The following is a 23180-nucleotide window of genomic DNA, read 5'->3' on the forward strand; positions in this document are numbered from 1 at the left end:
GTATTTGTGATCAATTGTTTTTTTTGTTTGTTTTTGGTTTTTTTTTAATTAATTAATTTATTTATTTATTTTTGGCTGTGTTGGGTCTTCGTTTCTGTGCGAGGGCTTTCTCTAGTTGTGGCGAGCGGGGGCCATTCTTCATCGCGGTGCACGGACCTCTCACTATCGCGGCCTCTCTTGTTGGGGAGCACAGGCTCCAGACGCGCAGGCTCAGTAATGTGGCTCACGGGCCCAGTTGCTCCGCGGCATGTGGGATCTTCCCAGACCAGGGCTCGAACCTGTGTCCCCTGCATTGGCAGGCAGATTCTCAACCACTGCACCACCAGGGAAGCCCCTCGTTGTAGTTTTGACTTGCATTTCTCTAATGATTAGCGATGTTGAGCATCCTTTCACGTGTGTGTTGGCAATCTGTACATCTTCTTTGGAGAAATGTCTGTTTGGATTTTGAAGGCTGGTGAGGGTCTGGAGGAGGCAGGCCGGGATGAGCTGAATCTTCCCATGACAGGACAGATGCGGAGGAAGAGGGCCCTGACCCGGCTCCCTGGGCGGTAAACAGCACTGAGAGAGTCTGCTGTTCTCTGGGCACCAAAGGCTCTGAAGGCTGATGAGGGTCTTTGCGTTACACTCTCGCTCTGTCCCCACCCAGCCCAGTTGGCGGGGCCGGGGGGCGGGTGTCCCTGCTGGTGTTTTGCACGTGGGGAAGCCACCAGTGCTCTAGACCCGTGCCGGCCATCGCATGTGGGCACTGACCAATCTGGGGCTGGTCTGAACTGAGAAGTGCTGTGAGTGACATACACGCCAGATTTTGTGGACGTGGCATGAAAAAGAGAGTAAAGCATCTCATGCATATTTTTTATATATATTGATTACATATTTAAATGATAATATTTTGGAAATTTAGGGTTTATACAATATATTCCTAAAATCAATCTCACCTGGTTCTTTCTACTTTTTAGAAATTGCAGCTCCTAGAAGATCTAACTTTACGTATGACGCTTACCTGTGAGGCTCTTCTCCTCCTCTGCTTCCTCCTCCTTTTCCCTTTTTCTTCTTCTGTGATGCTGGTGCTGCAGACGGAAAACTGAGGTTTGGTCGCTTCTAGAGCCCATGCTTTCCAGCCAGCTTGGCTACAGGAGGGAGGAAGGGCAGTTCTGGGGGACAGAGGGGAAGCTGAGTCCCAGGTCAGTGCACAGGAAGCGAGGGGCCAGTGCGGCGGCCCCGCTCCTGAGGCAGCACAGGCTGGGGTCTGGAGGCAGTGGCTGGTCTGGCCTGGAAGCCCAGCTGGGAGTGACTGTGTGAGCAGAGGAGGGGTGATGTGGGGACAGGACCAGGCCTGGGATTGGGCAGCGCTTCTTCAGGGTGGCCATTGCGGAAGCTTCTCTTTGTCCAGATTGCTCCTGGACCACCCGTGGACCTGACCTGTCCTTTTTCTCAGGCCTCAGGATGCCGTCGTTCACCACTGCTTAGAGCAGAATTCCTGGGCATAGCCTGCTTCCTAAGTCATAGCTGCAAATAGGATAGCTTAGTGCTACCAGTTGATTTTTCTCTAACACATTTATGGTTTACCCTGTGTGTCCATCCGTTCTCAGAAGTAATGTGCACGACACTTACGTTGGCGTTGATACCTTAGCCACTCCTGATTGGTCGGTGAGGTGGCTGCTTAGGATCCCTCCCCGAGGAGGCCCCGCCGGCAGGGAGCAGAGCTGGGAATTTAACCCCGTTCTGTTTGAGCGCAGGGCCTGAGTTCTTTCTGGTCACCGTGGCTGTTTAGGAAGCACGTTTAAATCCACCATGGCACTGAAGCCTCACCCCAGCCCCCTAAATCAGTTTTCTGCTTTTTCCTCTTCTGTTGCTGATGGCACTGAGGGGCTGAGTGGCTTCTCCAGGATCACAGGGAACCAGGCTTTCAGCTCTTCACATAGCTCAGAATCTGCTGCCTGCGAGTCTGAGTTTTTTCAAGCTATCCTTCCGTAATCCTGTTGGATGTCTAATTATTGAGCCCGCCCAGTGCCTGGCCCAGGCCTGGCTCACGCACGGTGACCAGTGGCTGTTTGCTGAAGTGACAAATGAAGCTCACTGTACTTGAAGAAATCATCATCCCTGTTCCGTAAACGAAAGATCACGTGCACGCCTAGGAGTGGCATAGCGACAGCAGCAGCAGCAGTCACGCACGGCAGTGTCATCAGAGATGCATTTTCTAGCATCGCGACTCCCGTGGCCTCACCCAGTGGCCTCCCCTGAGATCTGCTCTGGCCCGTGGCTCGCTGTCCCCCTGGCCTTGGGCTCATCCAGGGAAGCACCTCTGTGTCACGGCATCAGTTCCTGCCCCTCTGTGACCTGATGAGGTTCCCAGGGGACCGGACCTCAGCCTGGCTTCCCGCAGGGCGTGGGGCGGAGGCCCAGCCCCAGAGCCTCGTCTGTAATTAAGAGCTTTCTCTCCCCCAGGCTCAGTCGCGGCCACGAAACAACCTTTATATAGCCGGTGGTGTGGCTGTCAGTGAGCTTGTGGCATGCCAGTGGCCGCAGCTGGGGGAGCCTCTGCCTACTTCTATTTTGGGGACACTGTTTGTGGCCCTGACTCCCCTCTGCCTGTGGATGAGGGCACAGAAGCGGCCCCTTGTGCCTCTCTGGTTCATGACACAAAGCCTCCCTCTCTCTCTGTGTGTTGTGTGTCCATGTGCTGTTCCAGTGAGTTTTGTCTACTGGATGCAATACTTTCCACGACGACACAGAGAGAGAGAGAGAGAGGGAGAGAGAGGAGAGGGAGAGAGAGAGAGAGGGAGAGAGAGAGAGGGAGAGAGAGAGGCTTGTTTGGTGTGAGGCGGGGATGGATTTTATTGTTCTCCTGCAGTTCACACTGGAAAAACGTCGGCATCTCTACCCCAGCCGTGCGTTTTGAGAGTGCGTGACTCTGCGTGTGTCCCCCCGCCACTCCGAGGAGAGTCTCAGCTTCCTGTACTGGTTAGACCCGCTCACAGATTCAGCCGCTGTGATCGTAAGTGAGGTCCGTCTGCGGGCGGGTGCCGAGATTCCTTGAGAGGCTCTTTCTTGCTTTTGACTGTGGCTGTCACAGACCACTGCACCTTCAGATGAGGGAATCGTTAGGTTCGCTTGAAAATTTGTTCTATGCTTTTTTCTTCTTGTAGCAGAAAACAGTTTGAGTAAATAACACAACTTATTTGTGTCACTGGGACCAGGCTAGATAGACCTTGCAGGACACCAGCTCACAGCGGTTCAGGTCTCAGGGGTCTTTACTGCACTGTTGGCTTTTTCTTCAGCACAGATTGTTTGTTCCCCTCTTATCTCCCAGACATTGTTGTGAGGCGAGGGGATCACGATGGTGAATGATTCACCTGCGATCCTGCTTTTAGGGCAATACTTTCCAGAAAGGAAGGGAGATGGAGAAAAAAAAAAATCAAGTAAGCGGGAAGGTGATTTCATAGCGTGGTAAGTGCTTTGAAGGGAGTAGAGCAGGGCCATGTGACAAAGGGTCTCAGGTGGGAGGTTTAGGAAGACCTGAGTTGATCCAGGAAAAGATCCATGGGCCCAGAGTTCCAGGGAGAGGCAAGTGCCAAAGCCAAGGGCCTGCAGGAGGCGTGGTCCTGATGCTGGAGGAGCAGGTGCCGGGGGCCAGGCTGGCGGCAGGGGCAGTCACAGTGCCCACGAGGGGAGCGTTGTTACCACCCCCACTGTCGGGGGCACATGTCGAGGGCTTAGCTCTGCAGCTCAACTCTCCCAAGTCCACATGCCAGGAGGAGGCCAGGAACCAGCCAGAAGCAGAGCGCACCTCAACCCCCTGGAATAGGCTGTCCCCTCGACGGCCCAGAGATAACACCCACGGGGAGCCTGGGGCTGGCTGTTGGCATGTCTGGGTGGCGTGTCCAGCCTGGGAGTTTCTTTGGGTCCGTCTCCCTCAGGACCTGAGTCTCGTAGTCATCAGAGAGGGGACAGCCCTGCTGGTGGCCTTGTCCCCAGTGACCAAGTCCTCCTGTCCCCACCCCTGTCTCCATCCCCACGTCCCTCTGCGTGGCCTGGAGACTCAGAGGTGAACTCAGCACACACATACGTGCGTGCGTGCCTGTGCACATACACCACACATACCCCCCCCCGCCCCATAAATCGTACATACCCTCTCACACACACACATGTATCTGGGAGCACGTGTTCCCACGAGGCGACCCGCCCAGCTCGTCCTCTGGGTGGGCCTGAAGCCCGGGCAGAATCAGCGGCCGCCTCAGCTGTGGGTTAGGAGCTGCCACGCGGATGCCTGTGGCCTGGCTCTCGGGGCCACACCAGCCTCAGGAAGCAGGGCTGGGGCCCCGCCCTCGGCCCAGAGGTCACTGGGAGCGCCTCCCGGGTAAACTTGTCATGACTGAGGTCACCCCCTGGAAATAGTCATCGGGTTACTGAATTCTGATTATGTGCTGGGGAATTTTATTAGAAAATTACTGAAAGTGATGGAAAACTAAACCCCACCCATCGTTAATTTTTCATTTGTGTGCATCAAGGAAGAAGAAATAGTCTCCCAGCTCTGCCCGGCCAGGCCCAAGCCTGACGAGGCCCCTGCCTGACTCCTTTCTCGGCTGCATCTGCGTGACCCCCTGTAAAAACCCCAGCTCTTCTGCCTCCAGCCTCCGCTGGTCCAGGGGACGCGGCTCATCTCGTCCACGCTTTCTAGCCCGTGTGTCCCGCTCCACGTGAGGGGCAGGCGCCCTCGTGTCCTGAGTTCTCCCCAGCCTGCCCGTCGCTCTCTCTGCTTCTGGGTTCTGGTTTCTCATGGCGGCAGCGCTTTTAGTACTGAGCTCCGTGGGGATTTGTCCCGGCAGGTGCATTCCCAGAGGAGGTTTGCACGTGCACCGTGATTGCCACAGTGCAGCCCGTGGGCTGGCGGCGGAGGCCGTGGCGCATGCTGGTTCAGCCCCAGCGCCTGCAGCGGCCCAGCCCTGCCTCCTCTCGCTGGGTGAAGCTTCAGGCCAGTTCCCTAACCTCTTTCTGCCTTGCATGTTCATTGGTACAAAGAGGATGATGGTGACGTTTCCACCTTGTAGAGTGTTGTGAAGATCTAAGGGTTGGGACGTGGAAAATGCGTAGCACAGTGGTGGCCCTGAGCACACGCTCTACAACTGTCTGCTCTTACCATGTACCTTCGTGGTGTGTATGATTTTTATGTATGTCTACATTTTCATCTGTCTCTATCTGTATGTGTATATGTGTATGTATATATTACTTTTCAGAAAGGTGACTGAGCTTATACGCTTCACCTAAGGCAGTATTTCTCGACCTCCTTTTGAGGGAACCTATACAGTAAGTCTCCTGCGCACAAACAGGTTCTGTTCCGAGAGCGCGTTCGTAAGTCCAGTTTGTTCGTTAAGTCCAACAAAGTTGGGCTAGGTACCCAACTAACACAATCGGCTATACAGTACTGTACTGTAATAGGTTTATAATACTTTTCACACAAATAATACATAAAAACAAACACAAAAGATAAAACATTGTTAATCTTACAGTACAGTACCTGGAAAAGTACAGTAGTACAGTACAGCAGCTGGCATACAGGGGCTGGCATCATCGGGTGAACAGGCCAGAAGAGTTACTGACTGGAGGAGGGAGAGGAGGTGGGAGATGGTAGAGCTGAAGGATCGTCAGCGATAGGAGGTGGAGGGCAAGCTACCATTTCACTCACGCATGACGCTGATGGCACAGGTTCTGGCTCCTTGCTGGAACCCGATGCGCGTTTGCATCTTTGGAAGTTCGCAACTTGAAGGTTTACTGTAGGGGACTTGCTGTATAAGTGTTTTTTTCCCTCTAATTGCCTCCTTCTCTGGAATTGTAATGCCACACCTAACTGTCAATCTGTTTATGCTGTTGGGTAAGGTTGAACTTTGGAGAGCCGCAGACCGTTGAAATCGCTAAGGGTTTTTTTTACCCGCTCCCTCAAAGCCAGTTTTACCTCCTTGGAGGCAATATTACCCCCTTTGAGAATGCATAATTTCGGGCATGTGAGAGGATTACAGGATGCGAGTTCAGGGAAGGCCTGAGTTCGTATCCTGCCCTCTGTCCCTCGGGAGCTGCGATGATGCAGCCTCAGGGTTCAGCGGATGGGCTGAGGTCTAAAAGCCCCAGTTAAATACAGGTTTCTCTGTTTGACAGATTACTTTTTTAAGCTTTGGTTTTCCCTGTAAATGAAGACAGTAATATGACTGCCTGCTTTCTAGAGCCAAGAGAACACGCACATAAAAGGCTCCCTTTGTAGCCTGGCACAGAGTTAGTGCCCATCATAATTCAGGCGCAGCACTGCCAGGACCTCTCATCTGTGGCACGGGGGCTGGATGGAATCCCAGCTCTGCCGTCTGCCAGCTGGGGGTCCCTGGGCTGGAGTGTGCACCTGCCTGAGCCTTGGTCTCCTTATCTGTAAAATTGTGGTATTTACCAATCTGGTGAATAATTTACTGTGGTTCTTACTGTTTTTATTGTGCTGTTATTATCATACTTAATATTTTTATGGCAAATCTGTATAAAAAATGTCAAAAACCAAAGTTCCCAGACATGACATGACTGGATCTGAGCTCCCCGTCACAGGAGGGAATCAAGCAGAGTCTAGAAGTTCATCTGCTGTGAGTTCTGTAAAGGAAACTGGCCTGTCCAGGAAGGCGAGACTGTCCTTGATCTAGCGCACGGGGTGCCAAACCCCTCCCCACAGGCCACATCCCACCAGGCAGAACGTTTTACACACTGAGTTTTATTGGAAGATGTACTTCACGTCAGCTTCTTTACACGTTGTCTGTGGCTCTGTCGGCACAGCCGCCAGCTGAGTAGTTGTGACAGAGACCACGTGGCCCACAAGATCTGAAGTATCTACCGTCTGGCTCTTGAGAGAAGAAGATTGCCGACCCCTGATAGTGGGTTCTGACGTGATGGCTGGGAATCTGAAGTCGCTGCCACTAACTCCTGGGGTGACCCTGGAGAGGGTGTCCCATGGAGTGCTGAGTGGGGTGGGTGGGGACCCTCCTGGAGGCCCCTTCCCTTCTGTGTCTCCATCACCGTCCTACGTAATCCCCTCCCCTGTCCGTGTGCCATTGCATTACGGGTGCCTTCTCATCTTGTCAGTTTTAGGGGCGACCCATGTATCCTAGAAAGTTCTCCTACCATCCCAGGTCTTGGACGAGGATTCATGCGCCGAGTGGGACTAGAAAGGACTTTGAAGGGCAGCTGTGAACGTGTGTCCTCCCTTTGCCACTGCCCGGCTGTGGGGCCGGTGCCAGCCACGGCGCTCTTTGTGCCTGGTAGCATCCCAGGCAGAGAATGCATCCACGTAGGCGTGACCGTCTCGTTTACTGGTATCATCATGCCAGGAATTCCAGCTCAGGGAGGTTCGACTGTGCATTTCCCACAGTGGCTTTCGTTTTGAGTTGATAAAGGGATAAAATATAGTGGCCACAGTGAAATTGGCACTTGCAAAACGTATACACGCGTATACACAGTCTGTATATAAATATACGTCTATATAGTTAAATACATGGAGAAATTCTGCATTTCTGAGTGTCTCTCACATCCTGCAGTGAACCTTGTCCTGGCCGAACTGGATTCACACTTGCGAGAGGGCGAGCGGGGCACGGGGCTTACACGATGTCTGGGGCTTTCCAAGAAGTGTGGCTGATTAATTGCGATGCTTCTGATAACAGCCTCACGCTTCGTGGAAGCCTGAAGGAAAACAGTTGTCAAAGCAGTGTGTTCTCCGTGACTTGTTCTGCTGTAAAATGTGTCTGTCTTTGTCCTTTTAATTACACAGACTCTGGTTTCTTTGCGTTTATCCATATACAAACACAAGCAGAAACACACACAAAGTCACGCACACACAGGCACACAGACACAGTCACCCATGCCCACTCATACATACACATGGGTGTACACATGTGCCCCCTCCCCCCCATACACACACACACACACACACATGTGAACCTAGACGGGGCGGTCAGCACAGCAAAAACCCCTCCCTCCTGCCCCTCACCCTGGAACAGGCTACATGCAGCTGCTTAGAAAAATAGAGCTGTATTAAAAATCAGTGCCTTTTGAGTGTCTGTCTGCGCTTGTGAAATACCTACTCTTATTTTCTGGAAGTAGCCAATTTTGCTTGATCTAGTAACGGACACATAGTGCGTTTTTGTTTGCTTGTTTTCAGTAAAGGCTCCTGTTCTTTGCATCAGTCCAACAACCAGGATAAGTGTAAGGATAAGTGACCAAAGAGGGGACAGTGATGACTGGTGCTCTTGGAGGGTCCCTGAGGGGCCCGGCCTGGGTGTTTCCCGCTGCGCCCGCGTCTGCCTTGGGCCCCAGACTCTGCCCTGTGCTCGGGTTGGGCTGCCCACGAGGCACCCATGGGCCAGAGCAGCCTGTGCTGGCGGAGGGAGTGGAACCCTCAGTTACAGGAGGTCGGGATGCAGGGCTGATCACCTCCAGTGACCTCTGCTCGCCTTGACGGAACCCCGCGCGGCACGGGCGCGGCGCTGACCCGTGAGCCTGGGGCAGGAGAGCAAAAGGAAGCCTGCCTGCTGTGCAGTCTGTGTTTATAAGTCACCCGTCAAGTGTAAAAACTGTCCCGGGAAACACGTCCCATCCCCCTAGCGTGGGCCTGGGAGACGGGTGGTACCTCCCCTTCCAGTGGCATCCAGGACACGGCGGCCCGGGAGGGTCACACCCTGGCCCCAGTCCACCCAGCCCCCTTCTCTTCACACGTCCTGTTCACTTGGGCTTGACTCATGGGGGCCTCATGGGGGCAAGGACACCCCAGGATATGAGGTCAAGCTCTGTCCACAAACCCCACATGCGGTTGCCCCTCACAGCCCCTGGGCCCGGGGATTGCATGATCCACTCGGGAGAGCAGGCGGGCAACCGCTGTACCTCTGGAAGTGGAAGTGGGCTGCTTGGGCGAGAAAGTCCAGAGTGGTTTAGAAGAGGAGCATGGGGTCTGAGTGGGTGTGGTCCCTTGGCCTGTCCTCCCCCTCTGTTTTCTCTTTGTCTCCTTTTTGTCAGGGAGGCAACAAAATGGGGTTGAAAGAATATGCTTTCTGAGATACAGCAGGCCTGGGTTGTAAACCCAGCTCTGCTGTCTACCGGCTGTGTGGATGTGGGCAGGACACATCTCCCCCATGGGTATGTGGCAAAGAGTCCGCAACTGTCTGTGGATCCTGAGACCCGAGTTAAGTCTAGGCCCGGTCCCCACGTGCCCCACTTCAGAGAGGCCTCGGCCAGAGCCCAGAGAAAGCAAAGCCGCCTTTCGGAGTCCAGCCCAGCGAGCCCCGGTGCCCACTCCCACGGTCTCACACCTCCTCCCTGTCCCGGATGCAAAAATCTTGGCCTAGAAAGTGAAAGTAACCAGTTCAGCACTGTTTCTTTGCACACTGGAACTTAGAGGTAAGATGGACTGCAGTGACCTTGATCCGTTGAGACCAGGCCCCAGACACCAGCGCTGAAGAGGTGCTGGGGTCACAGGGAGAGCGGCCCAGGCCGGCTGGGGTCTGGATTGACGCCCGGAGTCCGCTTCTCCCCCTCCTCCTTGCTCTGCATGAACTTGACGCCGTAGCCCACCTTCAGGGAGGGATGACCAGAAACGTCTAATTAGGATCCCTGGCTCAGCAACTGAGGATTCCAGTGTCAAACAGTCAGCCTCTGCAGCATTTTCCGTTGTCACTGGGCAGATGAGCAGGGCCTGGCCAGTGGTGTCCAGCATGATGTCCATGAGACTGTTGTTGGTTGGAGGCCACGAAGGGCCTTGAGCTTAAAAAAAAAAAAAAGCAGCCAGTAAGCCTGTAGTGAACATGCAGATCTTTTAAAATTCTGAGCTATAGAGAATTTTCTTCCTCCTTCCCTCCCTTCCTCCCTCCCTCCCTCTCCCTCTCTTTTTTTTTTTTCTCTGTTTTCATCTCAACTTCTGAGGCCCAGCAGTTTGTATCATAGGTCAATGCTTGGATGTTTAGGCTGATGGACCTTGGCTTGAAGTCCTGTGTTTGCCATTTTCATCTCTTTACTTGCTACCTCTGTGCTTGGCTTCCTCATCTGTAGAATGGGTGCACCAGTCCCACCTTCTCCCATGAAAATTAAATATGTTAAAGTACGAAAGTGCTTCCAGCAGCGCCTGGTACAGAGCAGGTGCTGGGCACTTGTCCTTGAGGAGGCACCTGGGTGCTCTGACTCTCAGTGTCCTTGTCTGAAACACGGGGATGAGAAAACCCACTTGGTGGCCTTGTTACAGCACTTTACTCGTGGGTCCAGGACATTTTTTTTTTTTTTTTTTTGGTCCAGGAAATCTTGATGAAATGCTGTCTGTGAGCTGGAAACTGTGACTGAGGGTCAGGGGCGTCTGGGAGTTCGTGGGATAAACATACCCTCTATCTCAGGGGAGAACAAAACCATAGAAGAAACACTGAAACATAAGTGAAAATTCTAGCAGGAAATTTTAGTAGGTGCCCTGTCAGACATAACCAGGGAGGCTAAGAACAAACAAGAAAGAGGGGAATTTGCTGTAGGTCTGGTGGTTTGGGGGCCCTCTGAGGACACACCAGGAAGAAGGCCCAGAAAGAGAATTCCAGGCAGAGGAAACTTTCTATAAAGGAACGGGATCGGGGTTACATAAAGGAACCGAGAAACCAGGGAGCCTGTGCCCTGGAGCAGGTCGGGGAGGGGCAGGATGAGACTGGGGGCAGAGGCCAGCTCCTGGATGGAGTTGTGTGTCTGTGGGAGGTGTTGGGAGTTTTATTCTGAGTTGAATGCCAAGCCGTTGAAGACTTTGTTTCATTTTACATTTAATAGTGAGACATAGGCAACCTTCCGAAAGGCGTATCTGAAGTGTCCAGCTTGGTGAATGTTGACACACGGCCTGTACCCTTCTGTCCGGAGCACGGTGCTACCTGTGCATGAGTTCCATTCACCGGAGCTGTTGGGGGGAGGACGGATGCAACGAGGGGACAGAGAAAGCAGGGGCAGTGGGAGGAGTCCAGGGTGACCTGGGGCAGAATTGAGATTCTCGTCCTGGGCGCTGCATCCCAGGGCTGCAGGAGTGTGGGGAAGGGGAGGAGGGAGGCTCGGGAGGGGAGGGGCTGGTGCATTACTGAGGTGCCAGCGGCTGCACCCGACCCAGAGCTTGGGGTGAGTCAGGGAGGATGTTGGCAGAAAGGCCCTTGTGGAATCTGCACCCTCAGAATAGTTGACGGGGCGGGGAGGGGTGGAGAATTCATTTGCTGGCTCTTGCCTGTCTCTGCTGGTGAAATTTCATCCCCAGGGCGTTCACTCCTCTGAGTTCTGTGTGGCGGGGAAGCCAGATCCCAGGTCCCGAGAGCCTCGTCTGAGGCGGAAGTGGGAAGCGGAGGCCTCACCTCCCAGGTCAGGCTGCTGTCCCAGCAGGGGTGATGGACACCCTGAGGAGGAGCAGGAGGGGCTGGGGGTCTCCGCCGAACAGGCAGTGCCGGGGGTGGGCCGGCAGCTGAGCTGGGGGAGTCCGGGGGTGCTTCAGGTGTGTCTGGCCCAGGAGGCGTCCTGCAGGGGGGCCACCAGCGGTGATGGGCAGGGCCCAGGGGCAGGCAGTGGGGATGGAGGGAAGTTCCCAGAAGGGGCTACCTTTAGAGAAAGAGCACAGGGCTGTGGGCCGAAGGGAAGAGATTCAGAGCTATTTCCTGGGCACGTGGCCGGGGAGGCACTTAGGGAGTCGGGGACACTGATGGAGCAGTGGGACGGCGGGAGCAAGTGTGTCCTTGTTTTGAGCTCGTCGTATTTTCAGTGGCTTCGAGGTCATAAATGTAGAAAATCCAGAGAAAGAGCTGGAGACCCAGAGAAACAGGGTGGGATGCGGATGAGGCCGGTGAGGCTCCGGGTTTAAGGAGACTTGCTCTCGAGGTCCTGGCCCTCCAGCCGGGCAGCTGGGGTGCGGCTCGTTAGGCGTGGGCCCCGGGCCCTTGCTGGCCTCGTCCTCTTCCCAGCCCTGCCGCAGAGCGGAGGTTGAGGTGACGCCGCCTTACGCCCCAGAACGGATGACCGCCACCAGGATCAAGGTGGAGAGGGAACGTGAGCTGGAGCCGCAGCCCAGGGCCCGGGCAGGTGGGGCGGGCTTCCCCGAGAAAGGGGTCTGAGGGCCGGCGTGGGGTGGGTGGGAGGGAGGCTGGAAGTTAGGGGCAAGTGAGTGGAGTTGAACGGAGGGCCCGGTGCGCGGTGATGCTCTCGTGAGGAGCGGGGCCTGGTGGGAGGGGGGGGAGCACGCCAGCTTCACTCTCCAGGCGCGGCGTCGGCAGGGGCAGCAGAGCCCGGGCCGCGGGTGGGGATCCACAGCCGGGGACCCCCAGAGGAGGCGGCCGTGTGCCGTGGGCGCCCGGGGTGGGGATGGGAGAGCGCGTGGGCGGTGCCCCGTCCGGAGTGTGTGCGCTGGACGTCCCCACCCTTGCCCCAGGCCTCAGCCCCGTCTCCGGTTACAGCTCTGCCTTCACCGCTGGACTTGGCCCGGAGGGGGGGGCGGGGGAAGCCAGGCCACACCGCTGCCCCGCGTTGCCGTCTGGCCGTGATGTCCCAGCAGCCTCCCCCAGGTCCCCGCAGGAACGCAGCCAGTGGCCGTCCCAGGAGCCCACCTCCACCAGCCCTCGGGCAGAGGGGCCAGGAGCAAAGGAGCATCAGGACTGGCTAGTTCCACCCCTGTCCAGTGGCCTGGGACCTGGTGAAGAGGTCCCCACCTTGCTGCCTGCTCCCACAGGCGTTCAGGGGCCTGACGCAGGACGGCTGAGCTCGGCCCTGCTGCCTCTGGGGGCTCCTGTCCCTGTGGCCTGCCTCGGTCACCGGAGCTCTGATTCTGAGGACACGACCCTGAGTCCGGGCACGGTCTGACCCAGGCCACATGCTGATGGAGAGGACGTGGCCGCAAGTACACAGAGTAAATAGCGCCGCATGTTGTTTGCCCATCTCCCGTGAGAAGCACAGACACCGCAGGGGCCGGGGATGTGCCTGTGCGGAGACGTGGGGCTCCCTTGGCCAGTCCTGTGCTTTCCTGAGACGGAGGGGAGAGGTGGTCAGTCCTGGTCACACGCAGGTCAGCGCTGCCCCCGGAGCCGGGGCTCCTGAGGCCTCTTCCCGCCGTGGGCTCCCCTTCTCCCCGCGCCTTCCCGGCAGAAGGCCTCAGCTCCTCTCCACGGGCCACGGGGAAGTCTCGTCAACCCTTCCGTGCGTTCACGTGATAAATTCCCATTTTACCACTTATTTGGTTTTATATTTCTCCACCTGCTCCGAACCCACGTGGGAGGAGGGAGGGCGCTGCTTTGCCTCGTTTCTCTTCCCTGCTCAGCAGCCCGCTCCCTCGGGACCCTGCGCCATGGGAGAGAGCCTTGGGGATGCCCCTCCCGCCTCTGGTCCAGCGGGAGCTCCGGGTTCCTGGGAAGGACGGCAGGCTGGGTTCGGGTGATGCTTCACTCAGCACCCGGGTCCTGGGGTGAGTGGTCAGGAGGAGGAGGAGGACGTGAGTGGGTGAGATCACGGCGGCCTTGGCACCGAGTCTGGCGCTTCGTGTGCTTTCTCTTGTCCAGTGCCTGTCAGGACCCTGAAGGGTTGATACTGAGAGTGCGGATTCAGTTCTAGAATGGAGCAGACAAGCCTCAGAGGGTTGGAAAAGACGGTGCCACGCACAGAAAGCACAGGTTCACCCCCACGAGGCCTTTCCTCCTTGGCCGTCCACACGGCAGCTGCTGTAGTGCAAAGCGGGGTGATGCTGGAGTGAGACGCGCCTGGGCTTGAGCTCTGGGTCCCTGGTTATGAACTCTGTTACTCGGCGGGCTGGTCTCTTAATCCTGTAACCTGAAAGGCTCCCTCCTCTGGACCTCCGGGCCTCCTCTTTGCCCCTCCTGCCCCACCAGCGTCCCCTTCTCAGCCTCCTTTGCTGGTCAGTTCTCATGTCCCAACATGTAAAGCTGGAGGCCGGGACCTACCCTGGGACCTCTTCTCTCCTCTGTTTCCATCTCTGAACCATCTCTTCCACTCCCAGCGCTTTAAAGCCTGTCTACAAAGGAGCAACTCCCAAATCAAAAGCCAGGAGCTTTGTTTTGGAGGCTGAAGGCCAGGCTCACAGATCCGGTTGCTTGCTAGGTGTCTAAAAGACATCTCAAACTTGAAGCGTCGGAAACTGGACTTGTGTTTTCTGGTTCCAAATGGATTCTTCCTGCAGGGTTCCATGTGCTCAGGACAGAACATTCTTTCTTTCTGGGACACTCTTCACCCATTCGGCCACCAGCCTGCCCGCTCTGCTTTCCAGAGAGACCGGGGTCTGAGCACCCCTCCCTGCTTCGCCCCCCCCGCGTGGCTCGAAGCCGCCAGTGTCCACTGCGGTAGCCTCCTCACCTGTCCGTCCACCTCCACCCCTGCCCGCCAGCGTCAGGCCCCCAGGCAGAGGGGCACCTCCTGCCAGGACCCATCACCCCCCGCCCCTCCCGGCCCTGCCCCCTGCTCCACCTCGTCTCCCTGTGTGCCATTCTGGCCATGGTGTCCATGCTCCCCGACCCTCGGGCCCGGGCCTGCACCCCCGATGGGTCACCTTCCTCCTGCTCTCACCTACTCGCCTCTGACTCATCCCTCAAATCTCAGTGGAGACACCCTTTGATCCCACTGTTCTCATCCCCCCACTGGCCTCAGTACCTTTCAGGGGTTATAATTACAGAGTTCTTGAAGACATCAGGGCCTTACTTGACCAGTTTCCATCTTGTCTGCTGGACGGCAGCTCCCTGAGCTCCGCGGGCCCCTTAGCGTGTGCCCTGGCTCGGCTCAGCGCCAGGTGCATGGCAGGCACTCGTCGGACGTGCCGCGATGGGAAGGAGGTTTGCATTTAGGTGCTTCTCAGACACCAGGTGCCAAAGGTCACTGCTAGGCTGAGCTGGGCCCTGGCACCTGTTCAGGCTGGCCGAGGGCTCTGCCTACCTCCTGCCGTCCCACTGCCCCAGACTCCTCTTGCCAGTCCTACAGGAGGTCCTCGCAGTCTCTGGTGACACCTACTGGTGCTCTGCCCACGGGACAGTCCCCAGGAGGGAAAGAGGTCCAAGTAGCCCGGGACAATCGAAACCACGCCCTCTTCGCAGGAGTCTCACTGCCCCTGGCCTGGATCACGGCCCCCTTGTATCTGGGCAGAGCCATCTCTTCCCTGCCCTGGGGTTGTGAGGCTTCCCCTGACCCACCTCTCCTCTCGACCCACCTCTCCTCTCTCCCCCCTCTCCCACCTCTCCTCCCTGGGCTGTGCTGCAGGGCTCGGTCCCCCTCCCACCTCTGCGCCCGAGAGCCCCTTCCTCCTCAGGGCTCTGCCCTCACTGGGACCTTCTTCCCTTTGCTCGTCCCGTGGCTGCTCACGCCCTTCTTAGCTCTCAGCCCGGAGCTCACCCAGCCAGGAGGTCTTCCCAGGCCGGCGCACCCCACGTGCACCCTGGCCCCCACGTCACCGACGTGTCCCCAGCGGCACTGATCACTCGTGGCAGCTGGCTCGCTTCCCTGTGTCTGTCTCTGCGTTTCCTCTCTGCCCTCTCCTCTGTCTGGCTCGTCCCTCCAACAGGGCGGGGCCCCCTCGTCTGCGTGTTTACACGTTTGCTCCTTATGGCAGGACGTATGGGTCGGGCGCTGTGCAAATACGTGTTGGCTGAATGAGTGAAGGAACGAACAAGCTCGTATTGGGTGCCGGGCATCAGGCCGTGAACTCCTCATCCACTGGTCCATTTAGTCTTCAGGATGACCTTGGATGGGGAAAAATCCCACAAACTTTTACGCCTGTTTCTGGGTCTGGAAACAGACACAGGAGGAGAAACTGACGTGGGTGGTGGGTGTCTGCAGGCTCCAGACCTTGCCCCTCCCCAGCCTTGGGGAGCACTTCCCCCTCTGGCCCCATCCCCGCTTCACTGTACCCCAGCAAGCAGGCGTGTTCTCGGGCGGGAGGGCGCCTGGTAGCCTCTCCTCACCGTTCTCTCGCTGTACGTGCTCTTCCTGAGACAGAGGATGGGTGGCCCTGGTCTCCCGGACCTGGTGATCCTGCTGTCAGCAGGCCGGGGGTGGGGGTTTCTTTCTAGCAGTACTTTGTCTCTTACCACCAGGCTGCCTCTAAAACACTTAGCCTTCATTCCCCCATAGACTGGGCACCCTGACCACACCCTCCCTCCAGCCTAAGGGACCTGGGAGGTGGGCATCAATGAGCGAGGGGATCTGGGGCCTCTGGGGACCAATTCACTTTGACCTAGAAGGGAAATGCAGGCCGGGAATCTCCAGAAAGTTCTAGAATAGGAGGTGGAGGTGGAACCTGGACCCTGGGTTGTCCTCTTTGCTCCTCACACGGTCCACACCATGGCCCTGGGATGCAGCTAATAACAATCTTTAGGTGTTTTTTTTTGTTTTTTGTTGGTTTTTTTGTGTGTTTTTTTTAAAAAATGGGGAAAGCTCCTTGTTCACCTGTAAAGAACGGATGCTAATATCTGCCCTGTGAGAGCATTGGATGAGACCCTGTGTGTGACCTCAAGGCAGTGGAGCTATCCGATGACTGGCTGGTTGTTACTATACTCATACCCAGGGTGCTTTCTAAGCTCAGATGTGTGTGTAGAATAGTGGTCCAGCGCTCGATGTCCAAGCCTCACTACCTGGCTTGATTCCTGCCTCTGCCACTTGCTGGCTGTGTGATGTTGGATAAATTACTTAACGTCTCTGAGCTTTGGCTTCCCCATGCATCAGCACGCCCATATTGCAGGGTTGCTGTGAAATCAGAGCACATAACTGTCTAAAGTAGCTGGTAGGTGGTGCACAGGGCAGGTCCAGCACTTCCCTTTTCTTCCTCACCATTTCGCAAATGGGTGGAGAGAGGCCCCGGCCTGCCCTTGCTGAGAGCTGCAGGGAGCTCATGACATGCGCCAGGATTTTAGTGACTCCAAAGAACGTGCTCGTTGCTGGTTAGGGTGTCCCTGTGTCCTCGGCCCCCACCAGTGAACCCTCCCAGCATCTGCAGGTATTTGCTGGCCGTGGCATAGAGCTCTCTCCCATCTGTCCTGCTGTCTGTCTGTCTGTCTCCCTCCACGGTGGCTCCCTTGAAAATGGGGGCCTGTCCCCCTGACCGGCAGCTCTTGGGTCCAGAAGTGCATATTGAGCCCCACAAGGCCTCTGCCATCCCCCAGACCTCCTGGGGATGTCTGCACCAGCTGTCCTCCAGGGCTCCAGTTCACCTCTGGAAACAGCCCTCATGGCTGCCTGCCCGTCCCTGGCCATCCCGCTGCCCCCTCCCCTAGAGCCTCCTGCTGCCTCAGCAGTGAGGGCCCCAGGGCAAGGCTCAGGCCTACTATTAAAAAAAAAGAATGACACTGATAACCTACAAACACTGTACTAGTGAATCATGTTCAGACCTTTAAAACAAATTTGAAAATGCAGAAAGGGAAAAAAGAAATAAAAACCACTTCAAGTTCTGCCCCCCAGAGGTAACCACAGTTAGTTTAAGTGTCATATATGTTCTTCCAGACCCCTGTGTATATACGTCAGTTTGTCGTAGTGAGTACGAGAGTGCTGGAGTCATACTGAGTTTGAATTCTGTTTCCACCACTAACTAGGGGTGTGCTTTGCGCAGGTCATCTAAGCTCTCTTAGACTCAGTTTTCTCATCTGAAAAATGGGCATGACAACTACACGGACGTGTGTCAGGATGCTGAACACTGGCATCTGTCAGCGGGAACATGCCTTGGCCGTGCCCTCGGGAGCTGTGAGTCTACAGTGCGTGTGCGCGTAGATTCCTAACTGCCCCCATTGGGATCTTACTCTTTCCGCTCTTCCTCCTCCGGTGTGCGCGTAGATTCCTAACTGCCCCCGTTGGGATCTTACTCTTTCCGCTCTTCCTCCTCCGGTGTGCGCGTAGATTCCTAACTGCCCCCGTTGGGATCTTACTCTTTCCGCTCTTCCTCCTCCGGTGTGCGCGTAGATTCCTAACTGCCCCCGTTGGGATCTTACTCTTTCCGCTCTTCCTCCTCCGGTGTGCGCGTAGATTCCTAACTGCCCCCGTTGGGATCTTGCTCTTTCCGCTCTTCCTCCTCCGGTGTGCGCGTAGATTCCTAACTGCCCCCGTTGGGATCTTGCTCTTTCCGCTCTTCCTCCTCCGGTGTGCGCGTAGATTCCTAACTGCCCCCGTTGGGATCTTACTCTTTCCGCTCTTCCTCCTCCGGTGTGCGCGTAGATTCCTAACTGCCCCCGTTGGGATCCTGTTCTTTCCGCTCTTCCTCCTCCGGTGTGCGCGTAGATTCCTAACTGCCCCCGTTGGGATCTTACTCTTTCCGCTCTTCCTCCTCCGGTGTGCGCGTAGATTCCTAACTGCCCCCGTTGGGATCCTATTCTTTCCGCTCTTCCTCCTCCGGGTGAGGGAGCTGCCAGGGAGCCAGGGTTGCTCAGCTGGAGAAGATTGGAGGGAGGAGGACGCTGACGGTCTTGAAACATCTAACCGGCTTTTGTGAGAGACACGGGACCTGTTCTGGATTTGGTGCCAGCAGAGGACACACTCAAGGGCAGGGTCTTGCCGTCTGCCCACCCCAGGTTCCCCAGTGCCCTGCCCAGAGCCAGGTGTAAGTGGGCACAAGCAGACGGACCCGATGGGCAGAACTCGGAGAGCACGTGAAACCTCTGGGTGCAGAAGCCCCTTGTACGTGTCAGGGGTGTCCAGAGGCAGAAGGGCTGCCTCAGGAAGTAGCATGCTGGCTGGCTGTCCCTGCAGGCTTTGGAGACAGACTTGGGCGCCTTTGTGCTGGGTGGCCTTGGGCAGGTGACCTTGGAGAGACTGCATGCTGTAGTGGTCCAGAGCCAGAGGCTGGGGTAGCATGCTGACTTTGCCATTTGCTAGCTCTGTGGCCTTGGACGTCTTGCTGACTTCTGTGTGCCTTTCTTTCCACATCTGCAAACGGCAGCACCTGTCCCGTAAAGCTGTAGGGGGAGCTCAGTCAACGTGCTGATGAATTCGACATGCCTAGCACAAGGTCTGTGCAGAGCAAGCCCTCTACATCTGTCTCCTGACCACGGGGATAACTCCATCCCCCGGCAGAGCAGAAACTGTCCACATCGTGCACCCAGCACAGTATCTGGACGTGTGGGCGCGCAGTCTTGGAAGCCCTTACGATTCTAATTATTCGTATCGACCCTGGGACCTTGGGGCCTGGCTCTCCACAGTAGGGGTGTGTGGACGATTTCCTGGCTGGCCTCGGAGCCGCTGAGGAGCTGTGCCGTGAGTCTGCCGGGGGTCTGATTCATCTCTCTCCTCCTCTGCCTCTTCCCCTGCCCACTTGGAATGTCATCATCCCATCTGTGGTGAGCTGCACTCAGCAGCGACTGCCGGGCGGTGATGGATGGGCCGTGATTGCTTCCTCCCACGGCGCTCTGCTCCTTGCTTCTCGTGGTGCTGCTCAGCTAGGCCGGGGAACCGTCTCCCCTCCGACATTCTAGACACAGGTAGACCTTCATTCAAACCCAGAAACTCCTCCTATCTGGTGAGTTTCTTAACCTCTCTTAGCCTCAGTTCTTAACATCCGTGTAACAGAAACAAAGTCTACCTCCTCAGATGGTTGTTGTGGGTAAAATTTCCAGGTGGGTGAATGGCACACAGTAGGCACTCAATAATTGCCAGCACCCTTTTTTTCCCAACTGGAGAAACTCTTGGCTGAGAGCCAGGGGACAGGGAGCCAGGGGACAGCATGGCACATCTTCTCTAGACAGAACCATGGGTGTTCAGCACGAAGCAGAAGGACGGCAGAGACCATCTTGTGCAAACCCTCCTGCCCTGATGCTCAGACACACTCTCCCCTTTTGCCATTTGGTAGACTGAGGGCAGCTTGAAGCGTTTTTCCCGGGAAACTGCAGTGAATTCATGGTGTGTCCCCCTGGGAGCAGCAGCCCTGATCAACCAAGACTTGGCCTCTGTTGAAGGCTTCTGGTGAAAAAGATCTCATACTGTGGAAAGGGATCTTGTTGCTCTCCAGAAGTCTAGAATGTTCTGCCTTCCTGAAAGATGAGGGAGTACGAATGGCAGTGGGTGACAGTAAATGAACTCCAGGGGAACAGGGGCTTTGTAATCAGCCATGTCTATTTTGTGTTTTCACACTTTCAAGAAGGAAAATCAACCAACTAACCAAGAGCTAATTAAACACACGTTTTGATTCCTGAGAACTTACCCTTATCCTTAATTCCAGAACTACTCTTTATGTTGATCCTGAATGATTACCTATAAATCTGTATTGATTGGTTAAGTGAAGGTAATCCAGTTTGTCAGTAGCTTCTTTACCGGGAAAATGAGCTTCTTTTTCTTATGCTTTTCCCATAGGCTTGGGGGTAGCTGGAGTTCCTCTCTCCTCAATTCTAGACAGTCCTGCAGATATTATGTCCCACGTTTGAAGGAGGAAGAAGGGAAAGTACACCTGCCAATCCCTTCTACCTATCTGTCCCCTTACATTGGGAAAAGCAAAAGCTTTTTAAGACACCACCCCTCCTCAACCAAGCACGCTTCTGGTATTTATGTCCTTGGCCAGAACTGGGTCACAGGTCCATCCCTCGCTGGAAGGGCGGCTGGAAAGGTGGGAAACAGAATCACAATAATTGGCTTAGACCGACCAGCCACAGCTTTTCTCCATAGGCTGAAAATGCTGCCATTCTGCATAAAAGTGACACTCTTTCAGCAAGGAAGGAGTGGGGAACGGGTATTCGGGTGGCAGCTGACAGTGTGTGCGACACCTCAGTGGCAGGAGCCCTGGAGCCTGTGCGATCTTCTCACCGGATTGTCAACATCATGATGCAGCCCACGCCCGAGAGGCGTCCAGGCCGCCACTCAGCCTTTACTTCTTGGCTCAGGCGTCACTGGTCGTTCTGTTCAGCACAGACTCGAGGCCTGTTCTGTGCCTGGAGCCGTGAAGGCAGTGGACCTACAGCTGGACTGAGACTCAGCCGGGTGTCCAGGCTCACCGGGGAGACAGCCATGCCAGTCAGTGCCTTCAGCATGGTGCCATCAGCTCTAGGACACGGGGCCCTGCCGAGGGCTCCTTACCCAGGCTAGGGCGAGTGGAAGCAAGGGTTGAGGAGGAGGAGCCCGTGAAGCAGGGGGACACAGGACGCCACGGCAGCGCTGACGCTTCCTTGAGCTTACCTGTCCCCAGTCCTCGTCACAGCCCACGAGCGCCCTGAAGATAGGGGCGGTGTCTTATCTATTATCCCACTTACGTGTCCCTGGAACTAGCTCAGTGCCTGGAATGTGTCTGGAGCTCTGTAAGTATTTCAGTTCGAATAAATGAGTTAACGTGGAAATAAATAGATCATTATCCAAGATGTGGGCGTATCTTGGCCAAAGGGATGTAGTTACGGGCTGAGAGGGACTTTGGATGCTAACTCCCCTCCCTGCCAAGAGGTGAACCTCTGGGGCCCCCTTCCCTGGGGAGCCTGGCTGCAGCGGGTATTCTGGGGGCCATTTGTCCTGACTTACTAGGTCAGCTGTAAATGCCCCCTTGAGGCTTTGGAGTGTATGAGGCTGAGTGATGGCCCCAGAAGGGGATTGGCAGGTGGCTTGGGGACTGATTTCTTGAAGCAGTTTGGGCAAGCGCTAACGTCTTTGAAACGTTTCAATCTTTTCTGTGGTCATGGCTTTCGGACTGTCTTTGACCATCCCGGTTTGGGAATCAGGGCGTCCCCTTGGGATATTTGCAGAGACAAGGCTCAGTAGCTTTGCCTGCCCTGAGCTCCAGCCGTCAGCCTCCAGAGGTTTGCTCATAATCAAGGCTACAACCTTCTGAGTCAACTCATTTTAAATGATGCATGGTCCCAGCCAGCCCCTCTGGCTGGCGGCCTGCCAACCGTAAAGCAATTGGCCGTCACCCGCAGCTGCCGCTGTCCTGGGCGGCGCCGTCTAAACACTGTGCGCCGCTGGCATCCTCTTGCATATCTGGTTCTAGACAGACAGCTCCATGCTGTTTCCAAAATAACTCCTTCCTTGGGGCTTGTCAGACCTCTGGTGCCTTTGGGATAAATACTAAAAATACCTCCTCCCAAATCAGGGAGGATCTCATTCTTTCCCCTCACTGCTGATTGGAAAAGGGGCCTCAAACTGGTCCCGCAGTGAAACATTTGTGAAAACGTATGAAAAGAGATTATTGCACATGGAATTGATGGGATGACAGGACTGCCTGATAACGTGTGATTATTATAGTGATGTATATAGTAACCAGACTGCTTCAAGGGCAGTATTTGCACTAAGTTGCCTCCGGTGCCGCGTTGAAGTCCTGTTACGGCTTGATCTTGCTCGTCCTCCAAGCAGCCTTGCAACAAGTGTGTATTTTGTAAGGTGTCCCATGTCACACATACTGACACCGACAGAGAGATGAGGAGACTTGCAATGGAGCTGACACTTGGGCCTGGAACCTTAACGCTGGCAGTTGGTGCTCTTTCTGGGATTCTTAAAAATTGAAGTATAATTGACTTACAATGTTGTGTTAGTTTCAGGTGTACAGCAAAGTGATTAAGTTACACACACATGCACACACACACATATTCTTTTTCAGATTCTTTTCCATGTTAGGTTATTATAAGATATTGAATATAGTTCCCTGTGCTATACAGTAGGTCCTTGTTGTTTATCTATTTTATATATAGTAGTTTGTATCTGCTAATCCCAAACTCCTAATTTATCCCTCCCCTACCCGTTCCCCTTTGAAAGAAACGGTAAGTTTCTTTCTGGGAATTTTAGGGCAACTTAAAGAATCCCTTTTCCTTCCAACTTTTTTTTTAAAGTGAGAAATCATGAAGACATTCAGATAAGACTTTTATGTAATATCATATAATAAGACATTTATGTAATATCGTATAAGACATTTATGTAATATCGTATAATGAAGTATTTTTCACTGTGTGAGTGACTCCATTGCCTTTGTGTAACTGAGCGGTCTTGCTTCTTCTGGGATTATGCCTGCTTCTGGAATTGCACCTGAAGCTCCCTGGGGCGGCATAACAGACACCTTGCAGGTGGGCCCCCAGCACGTTTCCTGTTTCATTGACACCCTGCTGGCTTGGGATTTTCATCTATAAGTTCCTGCCTTTATGAATGAAGTTCCCTCTGCCTGTATCGCCTTTTGGTCTTTTGTCCATCTGGCTGAGTCTTACTGTTCCTTTAAGGGAAACCTCAAACATCACCTTTCCAGG

General features: G+C 55.1%; 1 protein-coding gene across 2 annotated transcripts in view; it reads left to right on the forward strand.

The window, feature by feature from the left end:
• The window catches only part of COL22A1 (collagen type XXII alpha 1 chain), a 263198-nt gene that overhangs the window by 31797 nt on the left and 208221 nt on the right, over positions 1 to 23180 (forward strand). The gene's annotated exons all lie outside the window — the stretch shown is intronic.

Source organism: Balaenoptera borealis (genome assembly GCF_965194805.1).
Source record: "Balaenoptera borealis genome assembly, chromosome: 17".
NCBI lineage: Eukaryota > Metazoa > Chordata > Mammalia > Artiodactyla > Balaenopteridae > Balaenoptera > Balaenoptera borealis.